Here is a 27,994-nt window from a genome sequence, read left to right on the forward strand (position 1 = left end):
AAACCAGCCCTGAGAATAACTTTTGGCCTGAATTGGTGAAAGAATACTATGGCTGCGCATCAGCTCTGTGAAGGGGGTTGAATAATGAGGTACATCAGGGAGATTTGGGAGTCTCCCCACCACCACAAGCTGAATCGTGTCAATAACCCCCCCCCCAAGTTTGGATCAAGGGACCCCTTGCATTGCTCTATTTCTGTACTACGTCTGCACTTTTATAATTCTTAGATTTTCCTATATATGGCTGCCATCTTTTCCCTTCCAAGGACACTCTGGAGCAGAGAAGCAGCCACTGAGTGAGCATTACATGAATTGCATGCATCTAAATGTGTCTAATGGACCTCAGATATTCAGAATAGTGTAGAGTAAGTTTTCATAAATCTTCAGGTTGCGTCCCAGCTCATGAAGAGCAACCTTGTGGAGCAGCAAGCATCCAAGCTCCTCACATGTTTTAGAACCCTAGAAAACCAGGGTATGAAAGGAGAGGAGACCGCCCCCAAGTTTGCCCTCCATGAGCTGGAAGGCAACTGGAACTGTGACAGATATCTCTAGAACATGCATAAATACCATATTGGGTTGCTTTAGAGTGGCATGGCTTCCATAACTCCACTTACCAATATGTCCAAAATGCATGATTAAAAAATGCAGCTGTTGAGATGATGAAGGCACATCCGAAGCTTTCTTCTAGACAGCAAATCTCTCTGAGCCTTGTGACCCTGAAAGGCAGAGAAATATAAGGATTGTAGCAGTATGAACAGACCACTGATCTGTTGCCTAGTCCAGAGGTGAGGAACCTGCAGATGTTGTTGGACTATAACTACCACCTTCCCTGATCCTTGGCCAGTGCAGGCTAGGGCTGATGGGAGCTGGAGTCCAGCAACTCCGGTAGAGTTGCAGGCTCTGCGCCACTGGTCTAGTCCACCTGACCCCAGCTCTCTGGGGTCTCAGGCAAGAGTTGTTCCTAGCTCTGTGCCTGGAATCCTTTTAACTGGAGGTGCCATAGATTGAACCCCACTCACCCAGAAACAGAAAGGTGAGTGAAAGGGATGCCTTTTCTCTCAATTGATTTCCATCCCTGACAACAAATACTAAGCTTTGCTCAGTCATACATACCTGAAGTAAAGGGTCTTGTGATGTGTTGATGAATAAAACAGGGGGGGGGGGGGAAGCATCCTAAAGCAAGACAAAAATTAAAGTTTTACTGTGTTGCTAGCTGATGGCATATATCCTGACTCGGCCCAGATCTGTTAAATCACCGTAATGACCAAAGCAGAAACTAAGCTTCTACTTAGGTTTTGTTTATCATAGAGTAGTGGATCTGAGGCATTGGGGGGTGGGATTCAGTGTGTGGGGTGGGTGAGGGGTTGGGCAAAAGTAGGAGGCTTGTGGGGAGTGTAGAGGCAAACAGAATGTGATTGTACGTGAGAGCAGCCCCATGCTGATGTGATAATAAATTCAAATTTCTCATTTCTGTAGAAAGTTGACCACAGGCACTTCATCAATCAGTATTTTGATTTGTAATGTGTTCCATATGGCCCTCAGTCATTACTTAATGGGGAACATCCCATCTGCAAACATCTGACTCCAAGCTCAGAATCGGCAAAGCTCCTCAGGTTTCAACCACGTTTTCCCAGAAACTGAACACTCAGCAGCATATTCATTTTTTTCCCCTTGACAACCGCCGCTAATGAGAAACAGCCCGGTGCCTCACCAAGACAGTTACGGCCGTGAATATTTCATATTAACAGGGAGAAAATCCCAGGCTTCGTTGAAATGATGAATATGCCTAAAGTGCACTGCCATGCCAATAACATCCTCAAAAGACCTTTGCTGCCCTGCATGAAGATTTGCGAATCTCTTATTTGATGCAATCTTGCGCTGTATTTATTTTGCATGTTTTTCTAGTCACTTCCTCTGTCAGATGATGCTTGGCGATGACTTGAGAATTACTGTCAAGACACAATGCGATGGGGTGATATGCAACCATGGGGCTTTTCCAGGGCCCAGACTTAATTGGAATGTCAAGCACATGTGAAGCAGTAATTGAAAGTATCACTCGGCACATACAAAAGGTAGCTACCTCACTGCTGAATAACCTGGGATTGTGGCAGAGTTCAGGGCACTTGTCCTCCAGATGTTTTTGGACTTCAACTCTCATCAGTCTCAGCCAGGACTGATGAAGGAGGAGATAGGATACAGTGGTACCTCTGGATGCGAATGGGATCCATTCCAGAGCCCAGTTCGCATCCTGAGCAGAACACAACCCACGTCTGTGAGTGCGCGGGTCGCAATTCGTCGCTTCTGCGCATGTGCATGACTTCATTTTGAGCGTCTGCGCATGCATGAGCGGCAAAACCCAGAAGTAACCCGTTCCGTTACTTCTGGGTTGCTGCGGAGCGCAATCTGAAAATGCTCAACCTGAAGCGACTTTAACCCGAGGTATGACTGTATTTTCATTCTATGAACTTCATTGAGTTAACGTAGGATCCAAACCCACATCTCTAAGATGTATTCTTGAGCACATTGGTTTATCTGAGATGTGAGATTCACAAGGTGACTTGTCAGAACTGGGCCATTGCTAAGAAGACAGCTGATTATGACAGTTAATGATTGCACCCTGCCCAGAGGCTGAGAATGGATCAGGATCCCTCGACCTCAATCTAACTTCAAAATGCTTATTTCTTTTGGAAAGGCCTTAAGCTCAGTGGTAGAGCACATTCTTTGCGTGAAAAAGATTCCAGGTTCAGTTCCCTCTGTCTCCAAGCAAAGCTGGAAAACAGTGGTGTAGCGTGTGTTGCTGGCTCCCAGGGCTGGGCGGAGGGGGTGGAAGAGAAATGGGCAGACTACGCATGTGCATTCAACTGCCTTACGGCATCCACGGCATCCCAGAGATCGCAGCTGCAGAGATAAGAAGAGTTGTTCCATTGTCTGGAAAGCTCACTTCCTGGTTCACATGGAAAAGCTGTTTTCATTGGAGTCCAGTGACGGAAGCACACAGCTGCATTGAAGCAGTACCAGGTGCTGAAATTTTGCACCCCCTAACAATTTTGCAACTGCCCCTATGCATGCGCGCGCCCCATGCTTTGCCACTGCTGGGAAAGACTGCTGTCTGAAGTGCTGGAGCGCTCTACGTGGGGCTACCTTTGAAGGTGACCCGGAAACTACAACTAATCCAGAATGCGGCAGCTAGACTGGTGACTGGGAGCGGCCGCCGAGACCACATAACACCGGTCTTGAAAGACCTACATTGGCTCCCAGTATGTTTCCAAGCACAATTCAAAGTGTTGGTGCTGACCTTTAAAGCCCTAAACTGCCTCAGTCCTGTATATCTGAAGGAACGTCTCCACCCCCATCGTTCTACCCGGACACTGAGGTCCAGCACCGAGGGCCTTCTGGCGGTTCCCTCACTGCGAGAAGCCAAGTTACAGGGAACCAGGCAGAGGGCCTTCTCGGTAGTGGCGCCTTCCCTGTGGAATGCCCTCCCACCAGATGTCAAAGAAAACAACAACTACCAGACTTTTAGAAGACATCTGAAGGCAGCCCTCTTTAGGGAAGCTTTTAATGTTTGATGTATTACAGTATTTTATTTTTATTTTTTTTGGGAAGCCGCCCAGAGTTCCTGGGGAAGCCCAGCCAGATGGGTGGGGTATAAATAATAAATTATTATTATTATTATTATTATTATTATTATTATTATTATTACTGGAGAGCTGCTGCCCGTCAGTGTGTAGACAATCCTGAGCAAGATGGTCCATGAGCTCTTACCTTTTTACCCTTTCCGGGGGAAATCCTGCACATTTAAAAAATAAATTTAGAAAGTTAGAAGCCTGTTGTCAATTGCTTGTCAATGGCCCATTTGCAATATTAAATCTTAACCATCTATTTAGGATCAATATAAGATGCATTCTGAAAAGGAAAGGACTTACAATGCTTCTGAAGACATTTGCAAATTCTGGAGAAGTTATTCCATTGACGTGAGGAGTGCGGAACTGCTTCCCTCAGCCTAACTATGTGAGATATGGTAGCACAGAGAGTGATGGGGTGGCAGAGAGAGAGGAGGAGAGAGAGAAAGAGACTTGTAATGTTGCAAACCAATGGCCCTTCTAAAACTGGCACCATCCACGGCCAGTTCCAGCTCCACCCCCAACACATTGCTCCCGAAGGAATGCATCCATCAGCGGGGGGGAAAGGTTCCTCCTGCACGCTTTCAAGTTTCCCAGATCTCTCTTAATTTTCAGACATGGTGCAGGAAGAAGCATCTTTATCTGCACGTTGGCATATTGTAGTATGTGCTGCGTAACATGCTCCTGAGAATGAAAAACACATTGTGTCCAGGGAGACAGCTCCTTTTTAAAAAGAAAAAAGAAAAATGTTCTGTTAATGATAACGTGGCCAACATGGCTTTGCGTGCATAATGGGATAACATTGTGAAGGAAAGAATACTGCCTCTAATACACGCAATCCATCATGGCTCAGGGACAATGCCAAACCGTGGGTTGAGTAAAAAGTAATTGTTTGGACACTTTTCCCGCAACATTTTCCTACTCCCATGTGATTTATGATGCCCACTACCTATCTGTTTCTAACCAAACTTTTAAAAAATTCAGAGACAGGTTTTTTTAATTTAGCAATTGTTTATGAAATGAATTGTTAAATTGGCCTATTGTCCAAAGGGTATTACTCACTAAAATAATTTATCTAAGCAGATTTTTCCATGAATTTGAAACTATAACCCTCTTTTAAATTTTTGTTTTGGAAAAAAAATGTTTACATTTGGGCTAAAGCTGTGTCAGAGCATTCAACTCTCACAAAATATATGAAGGCATGAAGAAAGCCTTTGGACCAACAGTCGGGAAAAATACACCTCTGAAAACCTTGCCTGGAGAGATCATCACAGACCACTGCAAGTAGATGAAGTGATGGGTAGAGAACTATGGGGAACTGTACTCATGGCCCAGTATACCTGAAGGAGCATCTCCACCCCCATCGTTCAGCCCAGACACTGAGGTCCAGTTCTGAGGGCCTTCTAGCAGTTCCCTCACTGTGAGAAGTGAGGTTACAGGGAACCAGGCAGAGGGCCTTCTCGGTGGTGGCGCCTGCCCTGTAGAACACCCTCCCATCAGATGTCAAGGAAATAAACAACTATCTGACTTTTAGAAGACATCTGAAGGCAGCCCTGTTTAGGGAAGTTTTTAATGTTTGAAGTTTTACTCTGTTTTTAGTCCTCTGTTGGGAGCTGCCCAGAGTGGCTGGGGTGGGGTATAATTATTATTATTATTATTATTATTATTATTATTATTATTATTATTATTATTAAATATGGTCACTGACACAGCAGTTGACAGTATCCAGATTCTGCCTGTCATGGAAGAGCTGGATGTTCCTCCCTCCCTGGATGAAATGAAGAACACCATCAACTCCCAAGCATATGGTAAAACCTCAGGATAAGATGGAACCCCAACAGAAGTACTGAAAGCCAGCCTCAACTCCTTCCTCATGGGACACCTCCGCGGCCTTCTCTTGTGACTGGATTCGTGTCACAAGGCCTGTGTGACTCCAGCATTGTGACCCTCTGCAAAAAAGAAGAAAAAAGAAGGTGACTGTAACAACTATTGTGGAATCTCTCTGCTGAGTACTGTGGGGAAAACCTCCACTCATTTAGTTCTCAAAAGATTGCAGTCGCTCGCAGGCAGGGTCTATCCCAAGTCGAAATGCAGCTTTGTAACTCAGACCTCAACAGTCAACATGATTTTCCCGCTGCGCCAGCTGCAGGAGAATTGCTGAGACCTGATGAAGGCCTTTGACCTCATCCGCCGAAAAGGACTGCTCTCCAAGATAGGATGCCCACCTAAGCTCCACAAGAAGATTGTGTCCTTCCTCAAGAACATGCGTGGCCCCATCCAATATGACAGCTCATCCTCGGATGCCTTCCCTATAAAGAGTGGGGTGAAACAGGGCTGTGTTCTCCCTCCAACTGTCTTTGGCATAGTCTTCTCCCTATGCCCTCACCTTGACTTAAGACAGTGTGTAGATCCATTCAAGGAGTGAAAGGCGCATCTCCATGCCAAGACAAAAAGTGTGATAGGTCCTTCTTTAGAGTTTTCTATACCAGTACCAACATCTTGAATTGGACCCTGTTGCATCCAGGCATCCAGTACAGGGCCTTAATGATTGATGTTCTACGATCACTTCTCACTGTCCCACATAATAGCCTGGCAGAAGCATTCTCTATTAGATACAGCATCCAGGCCATTTTCAAGGATAGCCCTATGCAGAATGCATTGCAGTAGTCCAATTGTGATTTGCATAGGAAAATTTCCAGAAAACCCACATCAGACATTTCCTCTCCCCACCCCGATCAGATTACTCTGCCCACCTGCAATTCTCTAGACATGTGCCTGGATGTCAGCCCCATGGAACGCAATGAGACTTATTTCCAAGTAGATATGAATAGATGTGTACCATTAGTCGCAAACAGGTGCTTCTCCATGCTATCAAAAAAATTATATGACCCAGGATTCTTCGCGCTAATATGTGAAAGTTAAATTGGCAACAATGATCAATGTTTGTAGTGCTGACACGCTCCAGGTAATTAATCTTCTGGTGACATTTTGCACAAGGGAATGTAACTTTCTGGAAGTGGGGGAAGCACCTCTCCTGTGGGACCCCCCACCAACCTGAATTTCTGGAAGGAAGTTCCATGTTAGTCTGTTGTTGCAAAAACAAAACAAAACCTTACACCATAATAAATTTGTTAAGTTGTTAAGGTGTCACAAGACCCTTTATTGATTATCCCAGTGGCTCTAGGGATCCTAGAAAAACTTTCATGATTGCGGGAGAAATCATTATTATTTCCTTTCCTTTTATTTTATTTATATTTTGGGAGGGAAGATCCTTGCTCATTGTGTCTGACCCAGCAAGGCTGCATCCAGTTCCCAGAGAAAAGTCTGTGTGTGATGTTGCAGAGATGTGCAGATGCTTGCGAATGGGATATCATCATAGCAGAGTGAGCCCACAGCTGCCTGAGCAATTCTTTGTGGTCATCGCTCAGAAATGCTCACATGCAGGCACTTTACTCATGGGAACTGTGAAAATAGGCTTTCTTTGGACTGTAATTTCAAATCACGCGGCCCAGTCACCTTCCAAGTGTTGAATCCTGGCAGGAAATTGTGGCAGAATGTGTCATTCTCTAATGGGAGAAAGAGAGAATCAAAGGATGCTAATTTGAGTAAGGACTCACCAGACTTTAGCCTTAGAGCATGGGTAGGCAAAGGCCCAGGGGCCGGATCCGGCCCAATCACCTTCTAAATCCGGCCCGCAGACAGTCCAGGATTCAGTGTGTTTATACATGAGTAGAATGTATCCTTTTATTTAAAGTGCACCTCTGGGTTATATGTAGGGCCTGCCTGGTGTTTTTACATGAGTAGAATGTGTGCTTTCATTTAAAATGCATCTCTGGGTTATTTGTGGGGCATAGGAATCCATTCATTTTTTCCCAAAAAATATAGTCCGCCCCCCCTACAAGGTCTGAGGGACAGTGGACCAGCCCCCTGCTGAAAAAGTTTGCTGACCCCTGCCTTAGAGCATGCTTGTGCTGCCAGGTGCCTCAACCCAAAGAACATGGAAAATAGAAGACAATTGTTTTACTATGTATATTACCTGATAAAAACTATTAATCACTTAGTTGTTGCCAATGTCCCAACGTATGCATTTCCAAATGAATTTTAGAAATGCATTTGGACAAAATCTTTTATAAAAAATGCAAATAAACAACAAGACATATTCAACCTAAATTAAGAAGACACAGGTAACTACCAACCAGTCAGCTTAACATTGATACTAGGTCCTAGAACAGATGATGAAACAGTTGGTCTGTCAGCACTTAGAAAGGGATACAGTTATTACTAAGACCTAGCATGAGTTTCTCAAAAACGTGACACCAGATGAATCTCAATTCTTTTTCTGATTGAGTTACAAGCTTGGTGGCTCAGGGGAAGGCTTTGGATGTAGTGTAGCTTGATTTCAGCAGTATGTGAAAAAAAGGATCTAGGGGTCTTGGTAGACCACAAACTTAACATGAGTCAACAGTGTGATGCAGCGGGGGGGGGGGGAATAGATAATGCTATTCTAGGCTACATCAACAGAAGTATAGTGTCCAGATCAAGGGAAGTAATAGTACCACCATATTCTGCCCTCATCAGAACACACCTGGAATACTGTGCCCAGTGTCCACAATACAGTAGTACCTCTGGATGCGAATGCGATCCGTTCCAGAGCCCCATTCGCATCCTGAAGTGAATGCAACCTGCGTCCACAGGTCACAGTTCGCCACTTCCGCACATGCGCGAGACGTCATTTTGAGCGTCTGCTCATGTGCGAGTGGCGAAACCCGGAAGTAACGCGCTCCATTACTTCTTGGTCACCATGGAGCGCAACCCAAAAATGTTTATCCCGAAGCTACTTCAACCCGAGGTATGACTGTATAAGGAAGATATTGACAAGATGGAACGTGTTCAGAGGAGAGCGGCCAAGATGGTCAAGGGTCTGGAAACTAAGCCTTATGGGGAATGGTTGAGGGAATTGGGTATGGATAGGAGGAGAATGAAAGGAAAAATAATAGCCATGTTCAAATATCTGAAGGGCTGTTATGTAGAGGGTGGAGCAAGCTTGTTTTCTCCTGCTCTGGAGCATAGGACCCGTAACAATGGATTCAAGTTACAAGAAAGGAGATTCTGACTAAACATCAGGAAGAACTTTCTGATGGCAAGAGCTGTTTGACAATGGAATGGACTCCCTCAGAAGGTGGTGGACTCTCCTTCCTCAGAGGTTTTTAAGCAGAGGTTAGACAGCTATCTGTCATGGATGCTTTAGCTATGATTCATGCATTTCAATGAGTTGGACTAGATGCCCTTCGGGGTCATTTCCAACTCTACAATTCTACAATTCTATGGCATAGGCATGATAAACTTCATTCACACCAGTGGGTGTGGTGTGACACAACAAACATCATTGGACAACGTTTTGTTGCTATTCCCCCCTGTTCCCTGACATACTCTTTCCACAAATGTGTGCTTCTGTTTTCCCTGATTCCCCCGCGAAAACAGCAAGAAATAACTATATACAAGTACACAGCCCAAAATTAATTCACTTTACTCCCACAATTTTCCAGGTTAAGGCAGGCTGCAAATGAATTTTTCTGGAATCAAATAACACAGAAACGAATGCTAAACATGCCCCATAGGCCATTAGTTTCCCAGAAGCGGCTTTTACATTCTGCGAAAGCTCAAATATAATGTGGAAATTTAACAAGTTAGGGAAAAGACAAGGAAACGGAATAAACTGCCTCAGACTGTCACTGTATGGCACTGTGAAAAGCCTGCCACTCAAATCGCTTCTTGGCAGAATAAACAGTCTTTGTGAGTAAATGTATTTACTACAAAATAAGTCACTGGAAAGGGATTCTATTTGGAGCATAACAAATGAGAATCAACATATTTTTAGCTTTGTTACATTTTAGTGGGATGCACTGAGCAACAACGTAGACCCTGACAGTAAGGGGTTCTGTTGTAGTGATGGGGGCGGGGACTGAAGGGAAAGGGGGGGGTTGGAACTCCAAAGACTTGATAAGGGATGCCGGGATGAATTGTGAGCTCTGTTCTCTGTTTTCCAAAGACCGGCGAGCTTCTGGTACACTGAAGACCTTTATTCCCTGCCTGTGGGAAAGTGGTGGGCGAAGGCTACATTCTCAGTTACACTCCGCGCATGCAGATTTTAATTAGCTGGGTTAAAAACAAGAGCTGTATCATGAATTTTCCCTGACTCTCCACAGCCTCTCCACGCTCCCCTACACAGGCCACTGGCTTCTGCAAGCTGTAAAAGAAGGCATTACTTTAAAGAAAAAAGAAAAAAAGATTGCAGCAGATTGATATTAAAGGTCATTCATGATAGGAACTTTGTGTGAGGGGAACATCATGTTTATCACAGTGATAAAGAGACGCTCTGTCTCTTCAGCAGTTGTCTGGGGAATAAGGAAACGAGTAAATACATGTGGTGGTTGCTAGTTTGACAATTATTAGCTAGCAGGTTGAACTCTGTGGTTGATGTTGTTGTTGTTAATTACCCATCTTTCAGCCTGATTTTCCAGTATGGGACTGAATTCAACCCCCAAATAGTGACTGTCTGGCAGTGTCCCAACTCCCACCAGCCTTGACCACCAAACTGACCAATGGGACTTGGAATCCAACAACATCTGGAGGGCTACAAGTTCTCCATCTTTGCTGCAGATGCACGCTTTTCAATGGAACACATTATATTCAAGGAATATAAAAAAGTTGTTTCTTCAGTTCCATCACACAACAACAACAACAATAATAATAATTTATTATACCCTGCCCATCTGGCTGGGTTTCCCCAGCCACTCTGGGCGGCTTCCAACAGAACACTAAAATACAATAATCTATTAAACATTAAAAGCTTCCCTAAACAGGGCTGCCTTCAGATGTCTTCTAAAAGTTTGGTAGTTATTTTTCTCTTTGACATCTGGTGGGAAGGCGTTCCACAGGGCGGGTGACACTACCAAGAAGGCCCTCTGCCTGGTTCCCTGTAACTTGGCTTCTCATAGCAAGGGAACTGCCAGAAGGCCCTCAACGCTGGACCTCAGTGTCCGGGTAGAACGATGGGGGTGGAGACGCTCCTTCAAGTATGTTGGACCGTTTAGGGCTTTAAAGGTCAGCACCAACACTTTGAATTGTGCTCGGAAACGTACTGGGAGCCAGTGTAAGTCTTTCAAGACCGGTGTTATATGGTCTCGGTGGCCGCTCCCAGTCACCAGTCTAGCTGCATCACAACACAAAACAGAACCCTTTTTTGCAATCTGTTCAGGGAATGGATCTTGGATGTCTATTGGACAATGTGCAGTGGGGGAAACTGTGGCCTGCTACCCCTTTCAGATCTGTCTCTACAAATATCTGAGAAATCTCCTTTAAAATAACCCATCAATTGTTCTTGACTCTAGTCTGTCTTGCGCATATAACTAGCATTGGGTCCCCCATGTGTTGGAGGGGATATAATGAAAGAGGAACTTATTGGCACATATGATGGCCTTGCAAAATAAGTGAACAAAATTTGGGAAGAGGCAATAAAGGAAATTTCCGAAATGAAACCAAATTGTGTATTTTATCAATTTTTGAGGAGTTGAATACAGACTACAATATGCAAAGCGCCTACAATTTTTCTATTAGTAGCTGCTGGAAGGAGTAATTGGTTTTTTCTCTAAATATTTGGTTCAGTAAAGTATCATTTATTCCCATCTCTGAGAAATTGACATAATTAAAGGGTATCTCAGAGTGCAGATAAACCTATGAATTTTGCCCTGATTTGATGGCCATTTGTTACTTATACGATAGGTGAATCAGGAGGATAACAAGTCCCATAGAAATATGGCTTTATTTGGCATTAATATCATTTGTTTTGTATTCTTTCTGTATCAGGTCCATTTTTTTTTTATAACATCTAAGTCACTGGGTAGTCTCTTGTAAATGCACATTATTTTGTGAGGCAGTGAACCCTGGTGGGAGGGGGTTGCACTGTTCCCCCTTCTTTTTATTTATTGTATTTGACACCTTCCAGATTCATATAGATTTAAAAATAAAAAAGGGGGGGACCAGTGTTGGTAAATGGTCCTCAGTCAAGCGGAGGTGTTACAAAACAGGCTTGAGTCAGTTTAGGTGGAGATGGTGGTCTGTTAATCAAGTGTATAATCTGTATAGCGTTTCTAAAACAGAGGAGCCTGCCAATTTTATGCACTGTGCAAGCCAGGAGTTGTAATGGGCTTCACGGGCTAAAGGAGAAGCTGGTATTCCCAGCTGGCAAACAAGTGAACCAAGGTTAAAAATTCCACTCTGACATTTCACCAAGGGCCTCGCAGATAATTTGCTATAGCCTGAGAAGCACTGCTCTAAATCAGTCTCTGAATTCCAACTTGGCTAGAACCAAATCAAGCTTTTTCTGTTTGTTGCAGTGCGATGCCAAGACTTGTTCTGAGTGAATTGTTGGTTGCTCAGCTTTGCATGTGTGTGAGTATGTGTGTGCGGGGGGATGTTACTACATTTAGCTATTTGCAAATGACATTGGTAAGCCTGATTAGTTCAACTCACCAGAAAGTTTGTTTTCTATTGATGCTGCAATCTTTAGCTGGCTTTATTCAGGCTCAGGCTTAGAATTTTGGAGTGCCCACAGAAATTCATACAAAGAGAAGCCAATGCATTCCCCCCCACCCCTGCTGTGGGTTATCTCCTCCAATGACACATATACTTGGCTCTAGTGATACGGGGGAAATTTGATTCCGTTCGTATTTAAAACTAAATCTATCGAATTCTCACTCTCCAAAACAATATGCAAACAAAAACATAGCCATCCTTTGAAATTTGCACTCAGACAAATTTTGTGATGTTTTCCAACCACTATTCTCCTCCCAGAGCAACAATTCCCAGAGTTCCCTGGGAAGAGGGATTATTGTGCCAATCTGGGAACTGTAGCCCTGTGATGGGAGTAGGGGTCCCTTAACAACTCTCAGCACCCTTAACAAACTACCGTTCCCAGAATATTTTGGGGGAAGCCATGGCTGTTGAAAATTGTGTCCTAGTGCTTTAAAGGTCTGATGTGCATGTGGTCAGTATTTAACTCTGAAGTTACCAATTAGTGCACACACACACCCCCATTGCCAACCAACCAACTTACAGCCTTTGATAGTAGAAAAGTCTCTGTAGGCCTTGAGCCTGAATGCAGGTGGATACAGGGAATTAAAAATATGTATTGTCCCATACAGAACAACGAAATTGAAAAAATCTACATCAGACATTCAAAAACCAACAAGCTCCCTATCTCCCATTGCCATGTAGACTGAGGCTTAACACCATTATTCTCATCCCTTACTGTATGGCACATCGTGCATCTCCCCTCACATTAGGTCACCAAATGAATCATTTACAACTTTTGCCACTTCCTCTTCTTCTAAAATTGGAGGGAGTGGCCTCTTTTTTTTCTTAATCAGTATGAAGCTCTGTTTGCTGGTGAAACTGTGTAAGTTACAAATGGTGAACAGGAGTAATAAAAAGGAAACCAGCGGTATAACATGACCAGGGATGGGGAACCTTTTCTGTACCAGGGGCTGCATTCCTTCCCGGGCAATCTTCCAGGGGCCACTTGCCAGAGGTAGGAGTGGGCCAGAGGCATAACTGGGTAGAGCAATGAAGGTCCATTTTACCTTTGGGCAGCAGGTTAGTTTTCCCACACTCACAAACCCCTTCTCTAGTCTCCATCCAAGCAAGTGAGAGGCATAAGCAGACTTCCAGGACACATTGGGGAGGGGCATTATTGGTTTGTTTTTGTTCTTGTTTTTATCATGTGTTTTGTTTTGTTTTGTTATCTTGAGTTTTCGTGTTGTGAACCGCCTACAGGTAAAGGGTGGTATAAAAATTGAATAAATAATAATTAATAATAATAAGGTTGTATGGTCATCTGTCATGGATGCTTTAGCTGAGATTCCTAGATTTCAGGGGGTTGGACTAGAAGACCCTGTGAGCCCCTGTGAGCTAACAATCTCTTTTCCCTTCCTCCCCCACAACAAACACTCTGTGAGGTGAGTGGGGCTGAGAGACTTCAGAGAAGTGTGACTGGCCCAAGGTCACCCAGCAGCTGCATGTGGAGGAGCGGAGACGCGAACCCGGTTCACCAGATTACGAGTCTACCGCTCTTAACCACTACACCACACTGGTGTAGTGGTTAATATAATAATAATAATAAATAATAAATTTTATTTATACCCCGCCCTCCCCAGCTAAGAGGCGGTCCCATAGGTACGAGGGTCTATGAACATTCCAGTCAGGCAAAAGAGTCAAGGAGGGTGTGAACGGAGACTGTAAGGGGTGTGGTTTGGTGAGAGTACCGAGTGCCAGATAGAGAGCAACGTGTGCCCTGTCCCTGAGGATCCCCTACTCCTGAACTAGACAGAAGCTGGGTTATCTCTCTTTTTTTGGAGTTATATGATTAACACAGACATTATTGAGGGGAAGTGTGTGGAGCAGGTCTCGGTGTTTCAATTTCTGGGAACGGAGTTGAGAAATGACCTAACCTGGGGAGAAAACAGTAAATACTTGATGAAGAGAGCACAGCAGAGGTCATATTTTCTGAGAATCCTCCAGAAAAATAATCTCTCAAAGGACCTGTTGATGGCATTTTACCATTGTACTGTTGAGAGCGTACTAACTTATGGTCTGTGTGTGTGGTTTGGGAGCTGCACGGCCAGAGAAAAAACAATGCTGACCAGGGCTGTAAAGACTGTGGAGAGAATAATTGGGTGTACTCTTCAGACCTTGGATCAAATCTATGCTTCCAGGTGTCATAAGAAAGCTGCAGAGATAGTGCAGGATAGTGCGCACCCCAGAAACGATCTCTTTCACCTTCTGACTTCTGGAAGAAGGTACAGGGTTATAAAGACTAGGACTAGCCACCTGAGAAACAGTTTTTATCCAAATGCGATTTTGGTTTTAAATGCAGTGTAAGGTAGTCTCTGTAGGAGTATATTGAATTTAATTATGGGGTATCAGAGTTTTTAGGGGGTTAACCAGGCTGGGATAGCTGGGATAGGAAGTTTGTTGGTTTTTGAATGTCTGGTGTAGATTTTTTCAATTTCGTTGTTCTGTATGGGGCAATACATATTTTGATTCCTGTATCCACCTGCATTCAGGCTCAGGGCCTACAGAGACTTTCCTACTATCAAAGGCTGTAAGTTGATTGGATGTGCAGGCAGTTTTCGCAACAAAAAACAAGGATGGCATTTGATTTCTGTCACATTGGTGTTATAATGCAATATTTGCAAAAGGCAATGAAAAGCAAACCAGGGAAGGGGGAACGTGACTGGATTGCAAACAGTGCTGCATTTTGAGGCTCTTGCCGAGCCTCCTCAGAGGAGGCTGCCAGATCACGCTGGCAAGAGGACCTCATTCCACACGGCTTCGGTTTCTATTTGCTCCAGGTGGCAAGTGTTCTGCCACCCATAAGTCATTCCTTGGCATACGCTGGAGATGTTTGTTCACTTTCTCTGGGAAAATGAAGCAACATTGTACTTGGCCCATGAGGCTTGTTGGAACGCTTGCATCATTAGATCAGAAGCGAGTAAAAATGCCCAGCGAATGAGGGCAAGGGGAAAGGGAGAGTTGAGGGGCCTTTTCTGTCCTGAGCACCACATTCCTTTCTGAAAAAACTCTTGGAGGACCACGTGCCGGGGGTGGGCGGGGCCAGAGTCAAAAGTGGGCGGAGCAAACAGCAACATAAAAGCTTTCCTAACAGAGACAGAAAGATAAATCCTACCCCCCAAGATCTGCTATCTGGAGTGGGTTAAGAGTGGGCAAGTGTGCCTGCACATCTGGATCCAAAGCCTCCTTTGTCACACCTCTACCCTGACACCAAAATGCCCTGTTTGGAGGCCTAAGCCCAGCTTCTGCTGGCTGCAAACTTATCAATGGGTTTGAGTCCCATGTTGGGCAAAGGATTCCTGCATTACAGGGAGTTGTACTTGATGAATCGCCCTGAGACCTGTGGGTATAGGTAAATTTAATTAATTAATTAATAATGTTACTAATAATAAACGGGATACAGGTGGCGCTGTGGTCTAAACCACTGAGCCTCTTGGGCAGGGGTCAGCAACCTTTTTCAGCCGCGGGCCGGTCCACCGTCCCTCAGACCATGTGGTGGGCTGGACTAACCCAGAGATGCATTTTAAATAAAAGGACACATTCTACTCATGTCAAAACACACTGATTCCCAGACCATCTGCAGGCATCTGGCCCCTGGGCCTTAGGTTGCCTACCCCTGCTCTTGGGCTTGCCGGTCAGAAGGTCAGCGGTTCGAATCCCCGTGTTGGGGTGAGCTCCCATTGCTCTGTCCCGGCTCCTGCCAACCTAGCAGTTCGAAAGCACGCCAAAAATGCAAGTAGATAAATAGGTACCACTCCGGCGGGAAGGTAAATGTTGTTTCCGTGCAATGCTTTGGCTTAGTCATGCTGGCCACATGACCCAGAAAAACTGTCTGTGGACTAACGCTGGCTCCCTCGGCTTGTAAAGCATGATGAGTGCTGCAACCCCAGAGTCGTATGCGACTGAACTTAACTGTCAGGGGTCCTTTACCTTTATGTTTTTAAATAATAAATAATGGCCCTTGCGGTCCCTCCCAACTCTACAATTCTATGGTTCTATAGTTCTATGAATGCCTGCTGAGCTTTCCTCCCCAAACTCAACTCTGCTCAGTCCTATCTCCCTCCAGCCAACATATCCAGAGGGTAGAAATGTTCTGCTCGTCTCTCTCCACAAGGGAAAGCTTTGTGTTATTAATTTTTCATCAATTTTTGTTGTTTAAGTCAGTGTTTCCCAACCGGTGTTCCCCGGCACACGAGTGTGCCGTGAGACACCGGCTGGTGTGCCGCGAGATGCCTGGAGGGAGGCGGGCGAGTCGGGCGGCGAGAGGCGGGGCGGGGGCGGCGAGGAGAGGCCGCGCCTCCTGCTGCTGCCTGGCGCTCCTCCTCGCAGCCGGCAGCGCTGCCTGGGCGCCTCCGCGCGACTCTGTCTCGCTGGGTTTGGTCTCCCAGCAGAGACGGGTCACACGCGCCCCTCCCTCCCTCCCTCAGCCTGCGCGGAGGCGGATTGAGCGCAGCTGAGAGGAGCTGCCGAGGGAAAAAACGTTCACTTTTGTGCGTCCCTCCCGTCGTGACGCTGCGCGCTGACGTCACGGGGCGGGGCTTTAATGGTGGTGTGCCGCGAGATTTTTTTTTAGTACACAGGTGTGCCGTTGCCCAAAAACGTTTGGGAAACACTGGTTTAAGTTATTGGGTTTTTAAAAACCATGAAATAGTTTCGTTCTGCAAGTCACCTAGAAAACGGGTTCTCAGCGGCTGAAATTTAAAATGATAACAATGATAATATTAGTACATAAATATTATTGCAATTAATTAACGTACTGCGATGATGATGATGAACAACCAGGGTGCTGAACGTGCAGGAAAATTACACTGATTCTGTTTTAAAATAATTAGTCAGTCGGTCCAACCATGCAAACACTTTTGAGGGCTGGGTTTCTTTTCATCCAATGAGTCCTTTGGCTTCCTATATTTGCTCGCTTGAGAAAGAGCAAAGGGACTGTTATGTAAAGAACCAAAGAGGCTGCAGAAACTCCCAAAGGTTTCAATGAGGGTGCCACAGTTTTAGCCTTCTGTTTGTGTGTTCCCAATAGGTGTATTTAAATGTAAATGCTACCCTTTCACCCTCCAAGCCACCTATTCTTAGAGCAGCAGAAAGAGAGCATTCATGGTATAATGTCTTTATGATCTCATACTTCATTTCTCGTGTGAACCAGGCCACTTTACAAGGCATTTCTGTGTGATTTCTTTTTAAAAAAGAAAAGAAAAGAAAAAGAATAACAACAACATGGGTCTACTTACTCAAGATTGCCAGTGCACAGTCCACTTATGATGACCCGGGTTCAAAAGGGGTTGGGGAGTTTTAGTTTCTCAAAACATAGCTAGAGCTTTTTGGCTTGAAGTGATGCTGCAAAAGTTTATGAAATATGAGATGTGACTTAAACCTCCTCAATGAGAAGTTAAAGAAACCTGATACGTTTCATCCTCATCTTCATTGAGTCTGAAAGGCCTGCCTTCTCAGGAAAACAACTGGGGAAAGAAGATCAGATCTGAGGGAAAACATGCTAGTTAAGAATACCCTGCAATTCAAGCCTTTTCTTTCACTGCTAATTACAATCATCCTCCAGAATCCAAAGAACCATGTAACTAGTTCTGCACAAACCCCCAAGGGAGGCTGTGTTTGTGTTTCTCAAACAATGCACAAGCTGTGTACACGCTATAACTTTAAAGCACGTTCAAAACACATTCTTTCCCTCAAAGAATTCTGGGCCCTGTAGTTTGCCAAGGGTTGCTGGGAGATGTAACTGTGTGAGACGTAAACTACAGTGCCCAGAATTCTTTGCAGGAAATCATTGTGTTTTGAATGTGCTTTAAAGGTATGGTGTATACACAGCCAGACACACACAAGTGTCCATAGCAAATGAGTTTTGAAACTGTTACAAATGGAGTATTTTAGCATGGGGGGGATCTAAAGGTGAGGTAAAGTCCAGTCACAGGTGACTATGGGGTACAGCACTCATCTTGCTTTTCAGGCTGAGGGAGCAGGCATTTGTCCAGAGACAAAGCTTTCTGGGTCATGTGGCCAGAATGACTAAACCGCTTGGGAATCTAAAAGGCCTAGCTCAGTCAGTAGAGCATGAGACTCTTAATATCGGAGTCGTGAGTTCAAGCCCCACGTTGGACAAAAGGATTCCTGCATTGCCGAGGGTTGGTTCCACGTGGTTCCTCCCAACTCAACAATTCTATGATTCTAACTCCAAAAGAACACTTTGGATTCCAGCTATGGAATTCCACACTACCTAAAAATCATTCAGTTCACACACAGAGACACACCCAAATCACAAGAGAGGACTATCATGCTACTCGCAAGTCATAAATGTAAGCTAGAGACCAAGCACATGTGAACTCCAAGCAATCTCCAGACATCTCAAGCAAGAAAGCCAAGCTAGTCAAAACCTTCCCCTTTATGAAGGCTTCTGAGCTGTAGATAGCCGCTTCATAGTTTCACTGTATTGGTTTCCACCTGTTGAACTGATATAACAGAAGGTGAAACAGAGAAGCTGCTGGATGTGGGTAACAGCTGAAATCCATCAACACTTGTACTGTAATACCCCAATATTTTACAGATGAAAATAGGAATACTCTTGTCTACTATGAGTAGGTGGGGTAGAGCCTAGCTGGCTAATGTCATGGCCCAGTGGGCAACTGAGCAAGGAAATACAGACTGAAGTGTGTCACAAGTCTAAAACTGCAACCAAAAGTGCATGAAGCTGCATGGTTGACCTGTTTAGTTTATATCATGTACTTGGGAACCCAGATCTAGGTGGACTACAACTCCCATCATCCACAGCCAGCTTAGTGTAATGGCCAAGGCTGATGGGAGTTGTAGTCCACCTGTACCTGGGGACCCAAGGTTCAGGAATAGTGATGTAGAGGACATTGGTCCCTTTGTAAAGCTGAAGTAACCCAAGGCAAGCCTTGTCACTTCCAAAGAATCAAGGTGCTTGGAGAGTGGAGTCTCCATTACCACCACTATCAATACAAGGCTCTGAAAAGAGTAGCAGTTGCAGTTAAAATTAGGGTAAAGACTCCGAGTGGAATTCAGACACTTCTGCCACCCCAGAGCTAAAAGATTTCCCAAGAGTGTCAAAATCGAATTCTCCGCTCAGCAAATGGCAAGATGATGAGTCTACTCTTCCATGTTACTTTTCGAGTTTTGTCTTTTTCTGATCCAGGTCACTCATAAGAAAGCCTGCTTCTTCACTTCTCTGCATTAATCTGTAAAAATCTGGGACCACAATATGATGGCAGCAGGGCTGCTGGGTTGGGGGTGATGCTGCCACAGAGACAACCAGCCCTGTCCAGGTAAGCAGTTGTGACCAGTATCCGGGCAGTTCCACAGTTCTGCCCCACCAGACATGTCACAAGAGCCATCAAAGGCCATATTCACACCATACATTTAAAGTCCTATGATACCACTTTAAACAGTCATTGCTGTTGTTGTTTAGTCGTGTCCGACTCTTCGTGACCCCATGGACCAGAGCACGCCAGGCACTCCTGTCTTCCACTGCCTCCCGCAGTTTGGTCAAACTCATGCTGGTAGCTTCGAGAACACTGTCCAACCATCTCGTCCTCTGTCGTCCCCTCCTCCTTGTGCCCTCCATCTTTCCCAACATCGGGGTCTTTTCCAGGGAGTCTTCGCTTCTCATGAGATGGCCAAAGTATTGGAGCCTCAGCTTCACGATCTGTCCTTCTAGTGAGCATTCAGGGCTGATTTCCTTAAGAATGGATAGGCTTGATCTTCTTGCAGTCCATGGGACTCTCAAGAGTTAAACAGTCATGGCTTCCCCCAAAGTGTATGTTAAGGGTGCTGGGAATTGTTTGGAGAGCCCCTATTCCCCTCACAGAGCTACAGTTCCCAGGGTTCCTTGTGAAGAGCGACTGACTGTTAAAGCACTCTGGGAATTGTAGCTTTTGTAAATGTACCGTGTAGACATGGCCAAAGTATACGCATTTGGATATGCTTTTTAAGCTGAGAACTTGCATCGAAAAATTCATGCAAGTGCAAAAAACTGCCTCTGAAAATCTATACACTAGCCCAAAATGTGTAGATCAGGTCAATTCATGTAGGGCAGATGCAGGGAACCTTTGACCTTCCAGATGTTACAGGACTACAGCTCCTATCATCCTTGGGCATTGGCCATGCCTGCTGGTGCTGATGGGAGTTGTAGTTCAACAACATCTGGAGAGTTTAAGGTTCCCTACACCTAATACAGGAATCCACAAAGATCAAATCCCTCAAGCATTCCTAGTCCAGGACAAGATGTATAATTCATCACTGAAAAATTACAGTTACAGATAGGTAGCCGTGTTGGTCTGCCATAGTCAAAATAAAGAAATTCCTTCTCACTATATAGAAGGATCTGGCAACTTCTGTTTCAGTGTATCTGAAGAAGTGTGCATGCACACGAAAGCTCATACCGAGAACTAACTTAGTTGGTCTTTAAGGTGCTACTGGAAGGAATTTTTTTATTTTGAAAAATTACAGTTTTTGATAAGGAAGGGAGCCAGCAGTAGGACCAGTGGTTGTTTTTTAACTTCTCCCTCACCAATGCCTCGCTTGTGAACACCGTTCTCAGCACTGTCTAATGCTGCCTTTAATTCTCTCCTTTTAGGCCGAGGTGAGTTCCATATCCCAATCTTTTAAGCTCACTTCCCAAATACCCCTCATTGATGTCCAAAACTCTCTCATGACAAAGCAGCTGCTCCTCCCTCATTCTGCAAGCCAAAATATCCCTGTCAAGCAATCTCAATCCCTCTCCACTGGCTGTGGGCCATTCCCACCCCCACCCACCCCTCTGCCGCCCCACTACCATTCCACAGCCCTTGTCTTTGGCTGCAAATGCTTTCAAATTGCAAATTCCACACTCCTTCTCACCTGTTTCAACAGAATACATAAGAGGCCGGCCCTTGAGGCATGCTGCTCCTGCAACCACTGGAATGTCAACCAACAAAGGGCACTGCTTCCCAGCTTCAAAGTTGGTTCAGGCATTTGCGTGGAGTGTCCTGGGTGCGTGCCATAGGCTGCATCTCAGGGAAACCTTTAAAGTCCAGTCAATTTGGGGATATAAATGGAGTTATGGAATCTTGTCTGGCTTCAGGAATGAAAGGTAGAGGTTTGGTCAGCATCAATCCTTCTTTGGTCAGTATTCACCTGGTCCTGGTCTGGGCAGCACAGTTTAAAAAGGATATTTATTTATTTATAATAATAATATTATCATCATAATTTATAAATAAATTATTTTCGTTGGGTAGCTTCCAACAAAAATATAGCATCAAACATTAAAAGCTTCCTGAAACAGGGCTGCCTTCAGATGCCTACGGAAATTTATATAGTTGTTTAACTCTTTGACATCTGCCAGGAGGGCATTCCCCAGAGTGGGTGTGACTACTGAGAAGGCCCTCTGCCTGGTTCCCAGTAACCTCACTTCTCACAGTGAAGGAACTGCCAAAAGGCCCTCGGAGCTGGACCTCAGTGTCCGGGCTGAACGACGGGGGTGGAGACACTCTCTCAGGTACACAGGGCCAAGCTGTGTAGGCCTTTCAAGGTCAACACCAACAGTTTGGATTGTGCTCAGACACATACTAAATGGCCTCAGTCCAGGGAAGTTACAGGGAAGCAGGCAGAGGGCCTTCTCGGTAGTGGCACCCGCCCTGTGGAACGCCCTCCCACCAGATGTCAAGGAGAAAAACATCTACCAGACTTTTTGAAGACGTCTGAAGGCATCATCTGAATTCCTGGTGGCTAGAACATCGGAACAGCCTGCTGGTTCAGGTCAGTTCAGTGGCTCACCCTTCCTGTGGTTTCCCCAAAATTCAGAAGCATTGCTGCCTCCAACTGTGGAGGGCATAGCCATCGTGGTTAATGATGATGATGATGATGATGATGATGATGATGATGATGATGATTTATTATTTATACCCCGCCTATCTGGCTGGGTTTCCCCAGCCACTCTGGACGGCTTCCAACAGAATATTAAAATACAATAGTCTATTAAACATTAAAAGCTTCCCTAAACAGGGCTTCTGACACCCAAGCTACCTGCCTCACAATCATTAGAGGTTTTTAAGCAGAGGCTGGACGGCCACTGATTAGGGACTCTGTAGGAGCACATTCCCTGAAGCTGCAAGGGGGTTGGACTACATGTCCTTTGAGGTTCTTCCAACTCTGGCCCTCTTCGGATATCTGCCTGTGCACATGAGGCTTAAAAGTGTGCAGAGGAAAAGGACACACCCTGCTTCCAATATCCCTGTGCATGCATGGGCTTCTCTCGGATCTTTGTGTGTTGGGACAGGGATAGAAGGACCTATCAAAGTTGGTTCTCTCAGTTTCTCATTTTTCCAGTCTTAAATTTGGTTCCCCACATTTGTGATTTAAAAAAAAAATCCTCATGAAAATTCTTCAACCTTTGAGTGCAAATTCCTCCTAACAGACACATTTTTCTGTAGGCAGTTTTGATTAATGCACAGATTTTTGCAAGCAATTTATCCGAATACAATATATGTCGGTACATTGTTTCCCCTAATATATTGATTTTTACACACATTTCCCCCAAATATATACATTTTTGGAAACACTGCTTGGTTGGAGAACTGTGCAGCTGTTTTGGGATAAGCGCAAATTTCAATGGATGGCTGTGTTTGGGTTCTCATGTTGATTGATTATTTGATTCAGAAAGTACAAAATTAATAAAATCAGCATTAAATGCAAACTGAAGAGAATTTCTCCCCCATCTCTAATTGTACTTTGGAACTCCCTGGCTATTGACATTAGGCTGGTGCCCTTACTATATTGTTTTAGATACCTGCTAAACATTTTTCTTATTATTTAGTTACCTGTATTTGTTTCAAAGTTTTATTGATTTTATCTTTGCTTTTAACAACGACGGTGTTATGTATATTTGTTTTTAATAGGTTTATGGAATGCAGTTGGATTCTATCTACATTTTTTTCCCCTCATCAAGCAGGTTATTCATTTTCAAGATAAATAAATAAATAGTGTTGCGCAGATGGGAATGGTACAAAATGACTGCACAATTGTAGTTTTGTGCAATTGTCCCATGTGCTCAATGGGACATGTACTGGCCAATGCTTCAGTTGCAATGACTTATGCAAAGTATCTCAAACGTTTAAAAAGAAAAGGGGGTGGGGAGGGAACAAGGCTTCTTTAAGAGCAACCACAGGAAAATTCTGTATGGTCATGCTCTTTCAAACTGTCTTTTCGTTTGCTTTAGCAATGTGTTTCAGCTGACATGCTATTCAGGACAGGGAACAATGCCAAACTATTCTAATGGAGTTTTAAACATTTAACTCCCTTTTTCCCCCTCCTTCGAAGGAATGGAAGGAAGAGAAGTTTTGAGATTGAAACGGATGATTTAAACTTAACTAGATGCATCTGGCAAAAAGTTTTCAAAAATAGTTTTTAACATATTGGTTGTACCGAAGATGGCCAGAACTCTAAGTTAAAAGTGGTTTTATCTACTGATAACAGGCAGCAAGCAGCTTCTATTGGGGGAAAAATATCTCCCAGCTTTTTGTTCTGCTGATGCACAATAACACAATGTTTGAGCAAATTAAATTATTGGGAAAGAATCAGGACTTGATGCTGGCATTCATTAGCTCGAACATTCAAGGGCATTCAATATTATTTTTATTTTGCCACACTTGGCAAATGCATTGTGAAAGCCTCAGAATTGCTCCTCAGTTGCACGATCCTGAGTTGTGGCAAGTGAGTAGGGCAAGAAATATATTTGGATGGTTTTCCAAATAGTTTCAGTTGAAAAAGAAAGACCGAAAGCTGAACTGATACTATGATGATTATTATAATTATTTGCCAGTCTCAGTAACTCAGAGCTTAGAATGACACAGAGGAAGGGGAGTAAGAAAGATCTGAGTTGTCTAAACTATGCGGATGTAAACATGCATTCAAATAGAGGATCCTTTTTTTAAAAAAAAAAAAAGTATAGTGGTACCTCTGGATGCGAACAGGGTCCGTTCCGGAGCCCTGTCCACATCCAGAAGCGAACGCAACCCGCGTATGCACGTCTGTGCATGCGCGGGTCATGATTTGCCACTTCCAAGCATGCGCGTGACGTCATTTTGACCGTTTGCATATGCGCAAGCGGCGAAACCCAGAAGTAATGCGCTCTGTTACTTCCGGGTCGCCACAGCGCGCAACCCGAAAATAGTTATCCCAAAGCTACTTCAACCCGAGGTATGACTGTAATAATAATGAAGGTTTAAAAGCAGCCCTCCCTTTCTGCAAATGGGGAAATAAAGACAAGGACTTTCATTTCCCGCTGTTCAATACACTAAATAAAGCTCTCTCTTTTTGCTTTTATCACTCCTCCCAGAACACTTCATCAGCATAAGCAGATAAAGGAAGGAAAAGAAAAGAAACAAAACACTTAAACTTAGTTTCTATAATCTTTGGGAACTAGGTGTACCACAGATGGTCTGCAACTTATCGGTATATAAAAACCATGCCCAGGACGGAAAGTTTTCCAAGGACCGTAGCAGAAGAGCAAAGAGGCAGATAGTGGGGGCACTGAGCAACTGTTGTTGTCAGAGAGATTTCCCCCTCCTCCTCCTCCTCCCCACACAACATTTTTTTGGCTGCTTCCCCGCATCCAATGAGTGGCCTCGGTCTCCCGGAGGCCAGACAATGGTTGCTTTGGAGAAGGAGGGAAGCCTTCGAACACCATGTAGATTTAGGCCTGGATAGGAGGGCATTGTGCTGAGGCCATGCCCATTACTCATCCGCTGGCAACGGCCTCCCTTCCTTTTGTCTGGGAAGACGGTAAACTTTCAATGCCATCCGAAAACAGAAAGCCTTTCAGAGAGTGCGAGAACTCTGCCATCGCCATCATGTGAAAATATTGTAAACAATTTCCCAGCTCGCCTGCCCCAGCCCCCCCCCCCAGCTATCCGAGAAGCTGGAAAGCACCGAGCAAAAGAAAAGCTGGGAGTAGCAAGAGGAGGGAACTCTTGGGATATATATATATATATATATATATATATATATATATATATATATGGCTGAATAGGCTATTAGGTTTACTGCTTACCACTGTTTCAGTGCTGACGAACAAAGAGAGGTAGATTTATTTCTTTAAAGGTGGGGCTTGTCACATCTCAAAGGCTCAGGGTAGATTAAAAAAAAAAAGTGGCAATAAACAGGTTGTGTAAAATAGTGAACATAGGATTACATCCAGCTCTGCTGGATTGAGCCAAGAGATCATCTAAATCAGGCTTTCCCAAACTTAGGTCTCCAGCTGCTTTTGGACTACAATTCCCATCAGACCTGGCCACTGGGTCCTGCTAGCTAGGGATGATGGGAGTTGGAGTCTGAAAACAGCTGGAGACCTAACTTTGGGGAACCCTGATCTAAAACTCAGTCACACCATACATTTAAAGCACTATTATTTCACTTAACAGAGTCGCGGCTTCCCCAAAAGGATTCTGGGAGCTGCAGCTGGAAAATGTTAGGAAACCCCCTACTCCCACAATGGAGCTACAATTCCCAGGTTGAGGATCCCTGCCGTAATAAACTTAGACAGCTGAGTCCTTGCTGGCTGTCCCACAATGACTTAATCATCATTTATTGCCTTTTCACCCAAGCCTGATGATCATTTCTCCCAAGAAACTAAATTTATTAGGTGGCATTGAGCGCATCATTATAATTCATCTTCAATTAGCCTTTTATTAATTGGGAATATTAATGTCTTTTTTGCTGGTTTGTTATTGGCCCAAATGATGAATTAATGATTTAAAGCTCCTAGCAAAGATTTTTTATTATTATTAATCATTCAGCACAGTGTTGTGACCTATAGTGTAGCCCGATTCAAACATGCCAGTTATCATCAAGGGGGCAGAAGATGGGTACTTTATATTTAAGAAACAATGAGACATTTTCTGGAGTCTGCAATACACTTGGGGCTCCCCCCCCCAATCCCCCTTGATCCTTCCTTTTTAAAACCAATTTTTTAAAAAAGAAAGACGTTACAATAAATTATAAGTTACACGTAAAAACTTCTGCTAAAATTAAAAGCAACAAAATGGTTCAGGCATATGGAGCTTTATGAGGGGAGAGGGTGAAAAATGATCCCTATACTATGAATAAATCCATTCAATTTTTTAATGGTTTTACAGATTATGGCAAAGATCCACAAGCTTCTTAAGCCAAGAAACGTGCGGCTAAGGTGTCTTGCTCCATTAGAATCCACAGGGATAAAGCCAATTAAGTAGAAATTAATTGCCTTAAATGATTTGTGGACTAGAGTCCTGAAATTACTGTTTTTAGAGCATTAAAAATTATCTTTTACAATTCTTCAGATAGATAGATAGATAGATAGATAGATAGATAGATAGGTAGGTAGATAGATAGATAGATAGGTAGATAGATGATAGATAGATAGATAGATAGATAGATAGATAGATAGATAGATGAGAGAGAGAGAGAGAGAGATGGACAGAGTTGGACATGGGTGGCGCTGTGGTCGAAACCACTGAGCCTCTTGGGCTTGCTGATCGTAAGATCAACTGTTTGAATCCGCTCAACAGTGGGGAGCTCCCCTTGCTCTGCCCTGGTTTCAGCCAACCTAGCAGTTTGAAAGCACACCAGTGCAAGTAGATAACTAGGTACCACTGCAGTGGGAAGGTAAATGGTGTTTCCATGCTCTCTGGCACTCGTCACTGTGTCCCATTGTGCCAGAAGTGGTTTAGTCATGCTGGCCGTATGACCCGGAAAGTTGGCTCCCTCGGCGTGAAGCGAGATGAGCACTGCAACCCCATAGTCGCCTTTGATTGGGCTTAACCATCCAGGGCTCCTTTACCTTTAACCTTATGGACAGAGTGAAAAGCAAAATAGCTTAGATGGCACAATTTATCAACTGATACTAAATACCGCTGAGGTCGCTAAGCTTTTTGGACCAGTAGGCACATTTCAAATTTAGAGCACGGGCTCGGGCAATGTCACAAAATTCACAAAATGGCTACCATGGAGGGGGAGTGGCATAACACAAAATGGCTGCCATGGGAAGTGTGGCATAACACAAATTTAGAGAAACAACCACCTCTGGCAACCATATACCATGGAAGGTCAGCTAGTTCCTCCTGGTTATGATTATGGAGATCGTGCGCTCACGCGCACTCCCACAAACACTTTATCCACTTTATCTGCACCATGCATAATTTTAGAAACCTCAATAATTTTCTCTCATTAGCCCCAAATTTGAGGATCTTTCCTCATGGGGGAGTTGCTCCAGCTTCTTCATCGTTTTGCTTGCCCTTTTCTGCACCTTTCCCTGCACTGCAATCTCCGTCTTGAGGTGCAGTGAGTTCTATGAGCCTTTTTGAGAGTTTGTATATCTAATCTATCTATCTGTCTATCATCTATCTCTATCTATCATCTATCTATCTATCTATCTATCTATCTATCTATCTATCTATCTATCTATCTCTATCTCTCTCTCTCTCTATCTATCTATCTATCTATCTATCTACGCCTTGCAACTGTCCTTTGTGGACCAGAGAATGAAATTATCACCCCTTTGGAGTTTGTTCTGTGACAAGTATTACCTAACATCCAAACTCCGTCCTCACACCCCATGGTTTATGAGGTGATGAGAAAACAAAACACAGCTCCCTTCTTGTCGGTAGGACATCTCCACTCAGCCAGCAGGGGTTGGGGGGAGGGAAATGTTGAACACATGGAGGAACTCCAGTTTCTACAGACAGCTGGAGGCC

The 27,994-nt window shown here is 44.2% G+C and overlaps 1 long non-coding RNA gene across 2 annotated transcripts in view; it reads right to left on the reverse strand.

The window, feature by feature from the left end:
* The window catches only part of LOC310702933, a 74,933-nt gene that overhangs the window by 27,525 nt on the left and 19,414 nt on the right, over positions 1-27,994 (reverse strand). The window contains exon 3 of one of the 2 annotated variants that reach the window (XR_014523809.1): positions 5,299-5,569. The exons of the other annotated variant lie outside the window; for it this stretch is intronic. This is a non-coding gene — a long non-coding RNA (uncharacterized lncRNA). Of the gene's footprint in view, positions 1-5,298; positions 5,570-27,994 lie in introns of those variants that run through there. 2 annotated transcript variants of the gene reach the window in all.

Source organism: Podarcis liolepis (assembly GCF_965112155.1).
Source record: "Podarcis liolepis genome assembly, chromosome: 3".
Classification (NCBI taxonomy): domain Eukaryota; kingdom Metazoa; phylum Chordata; class Lepidosauria; order Squamata; family Lacertidae; genus Podarcis; species Podarcis liolepis.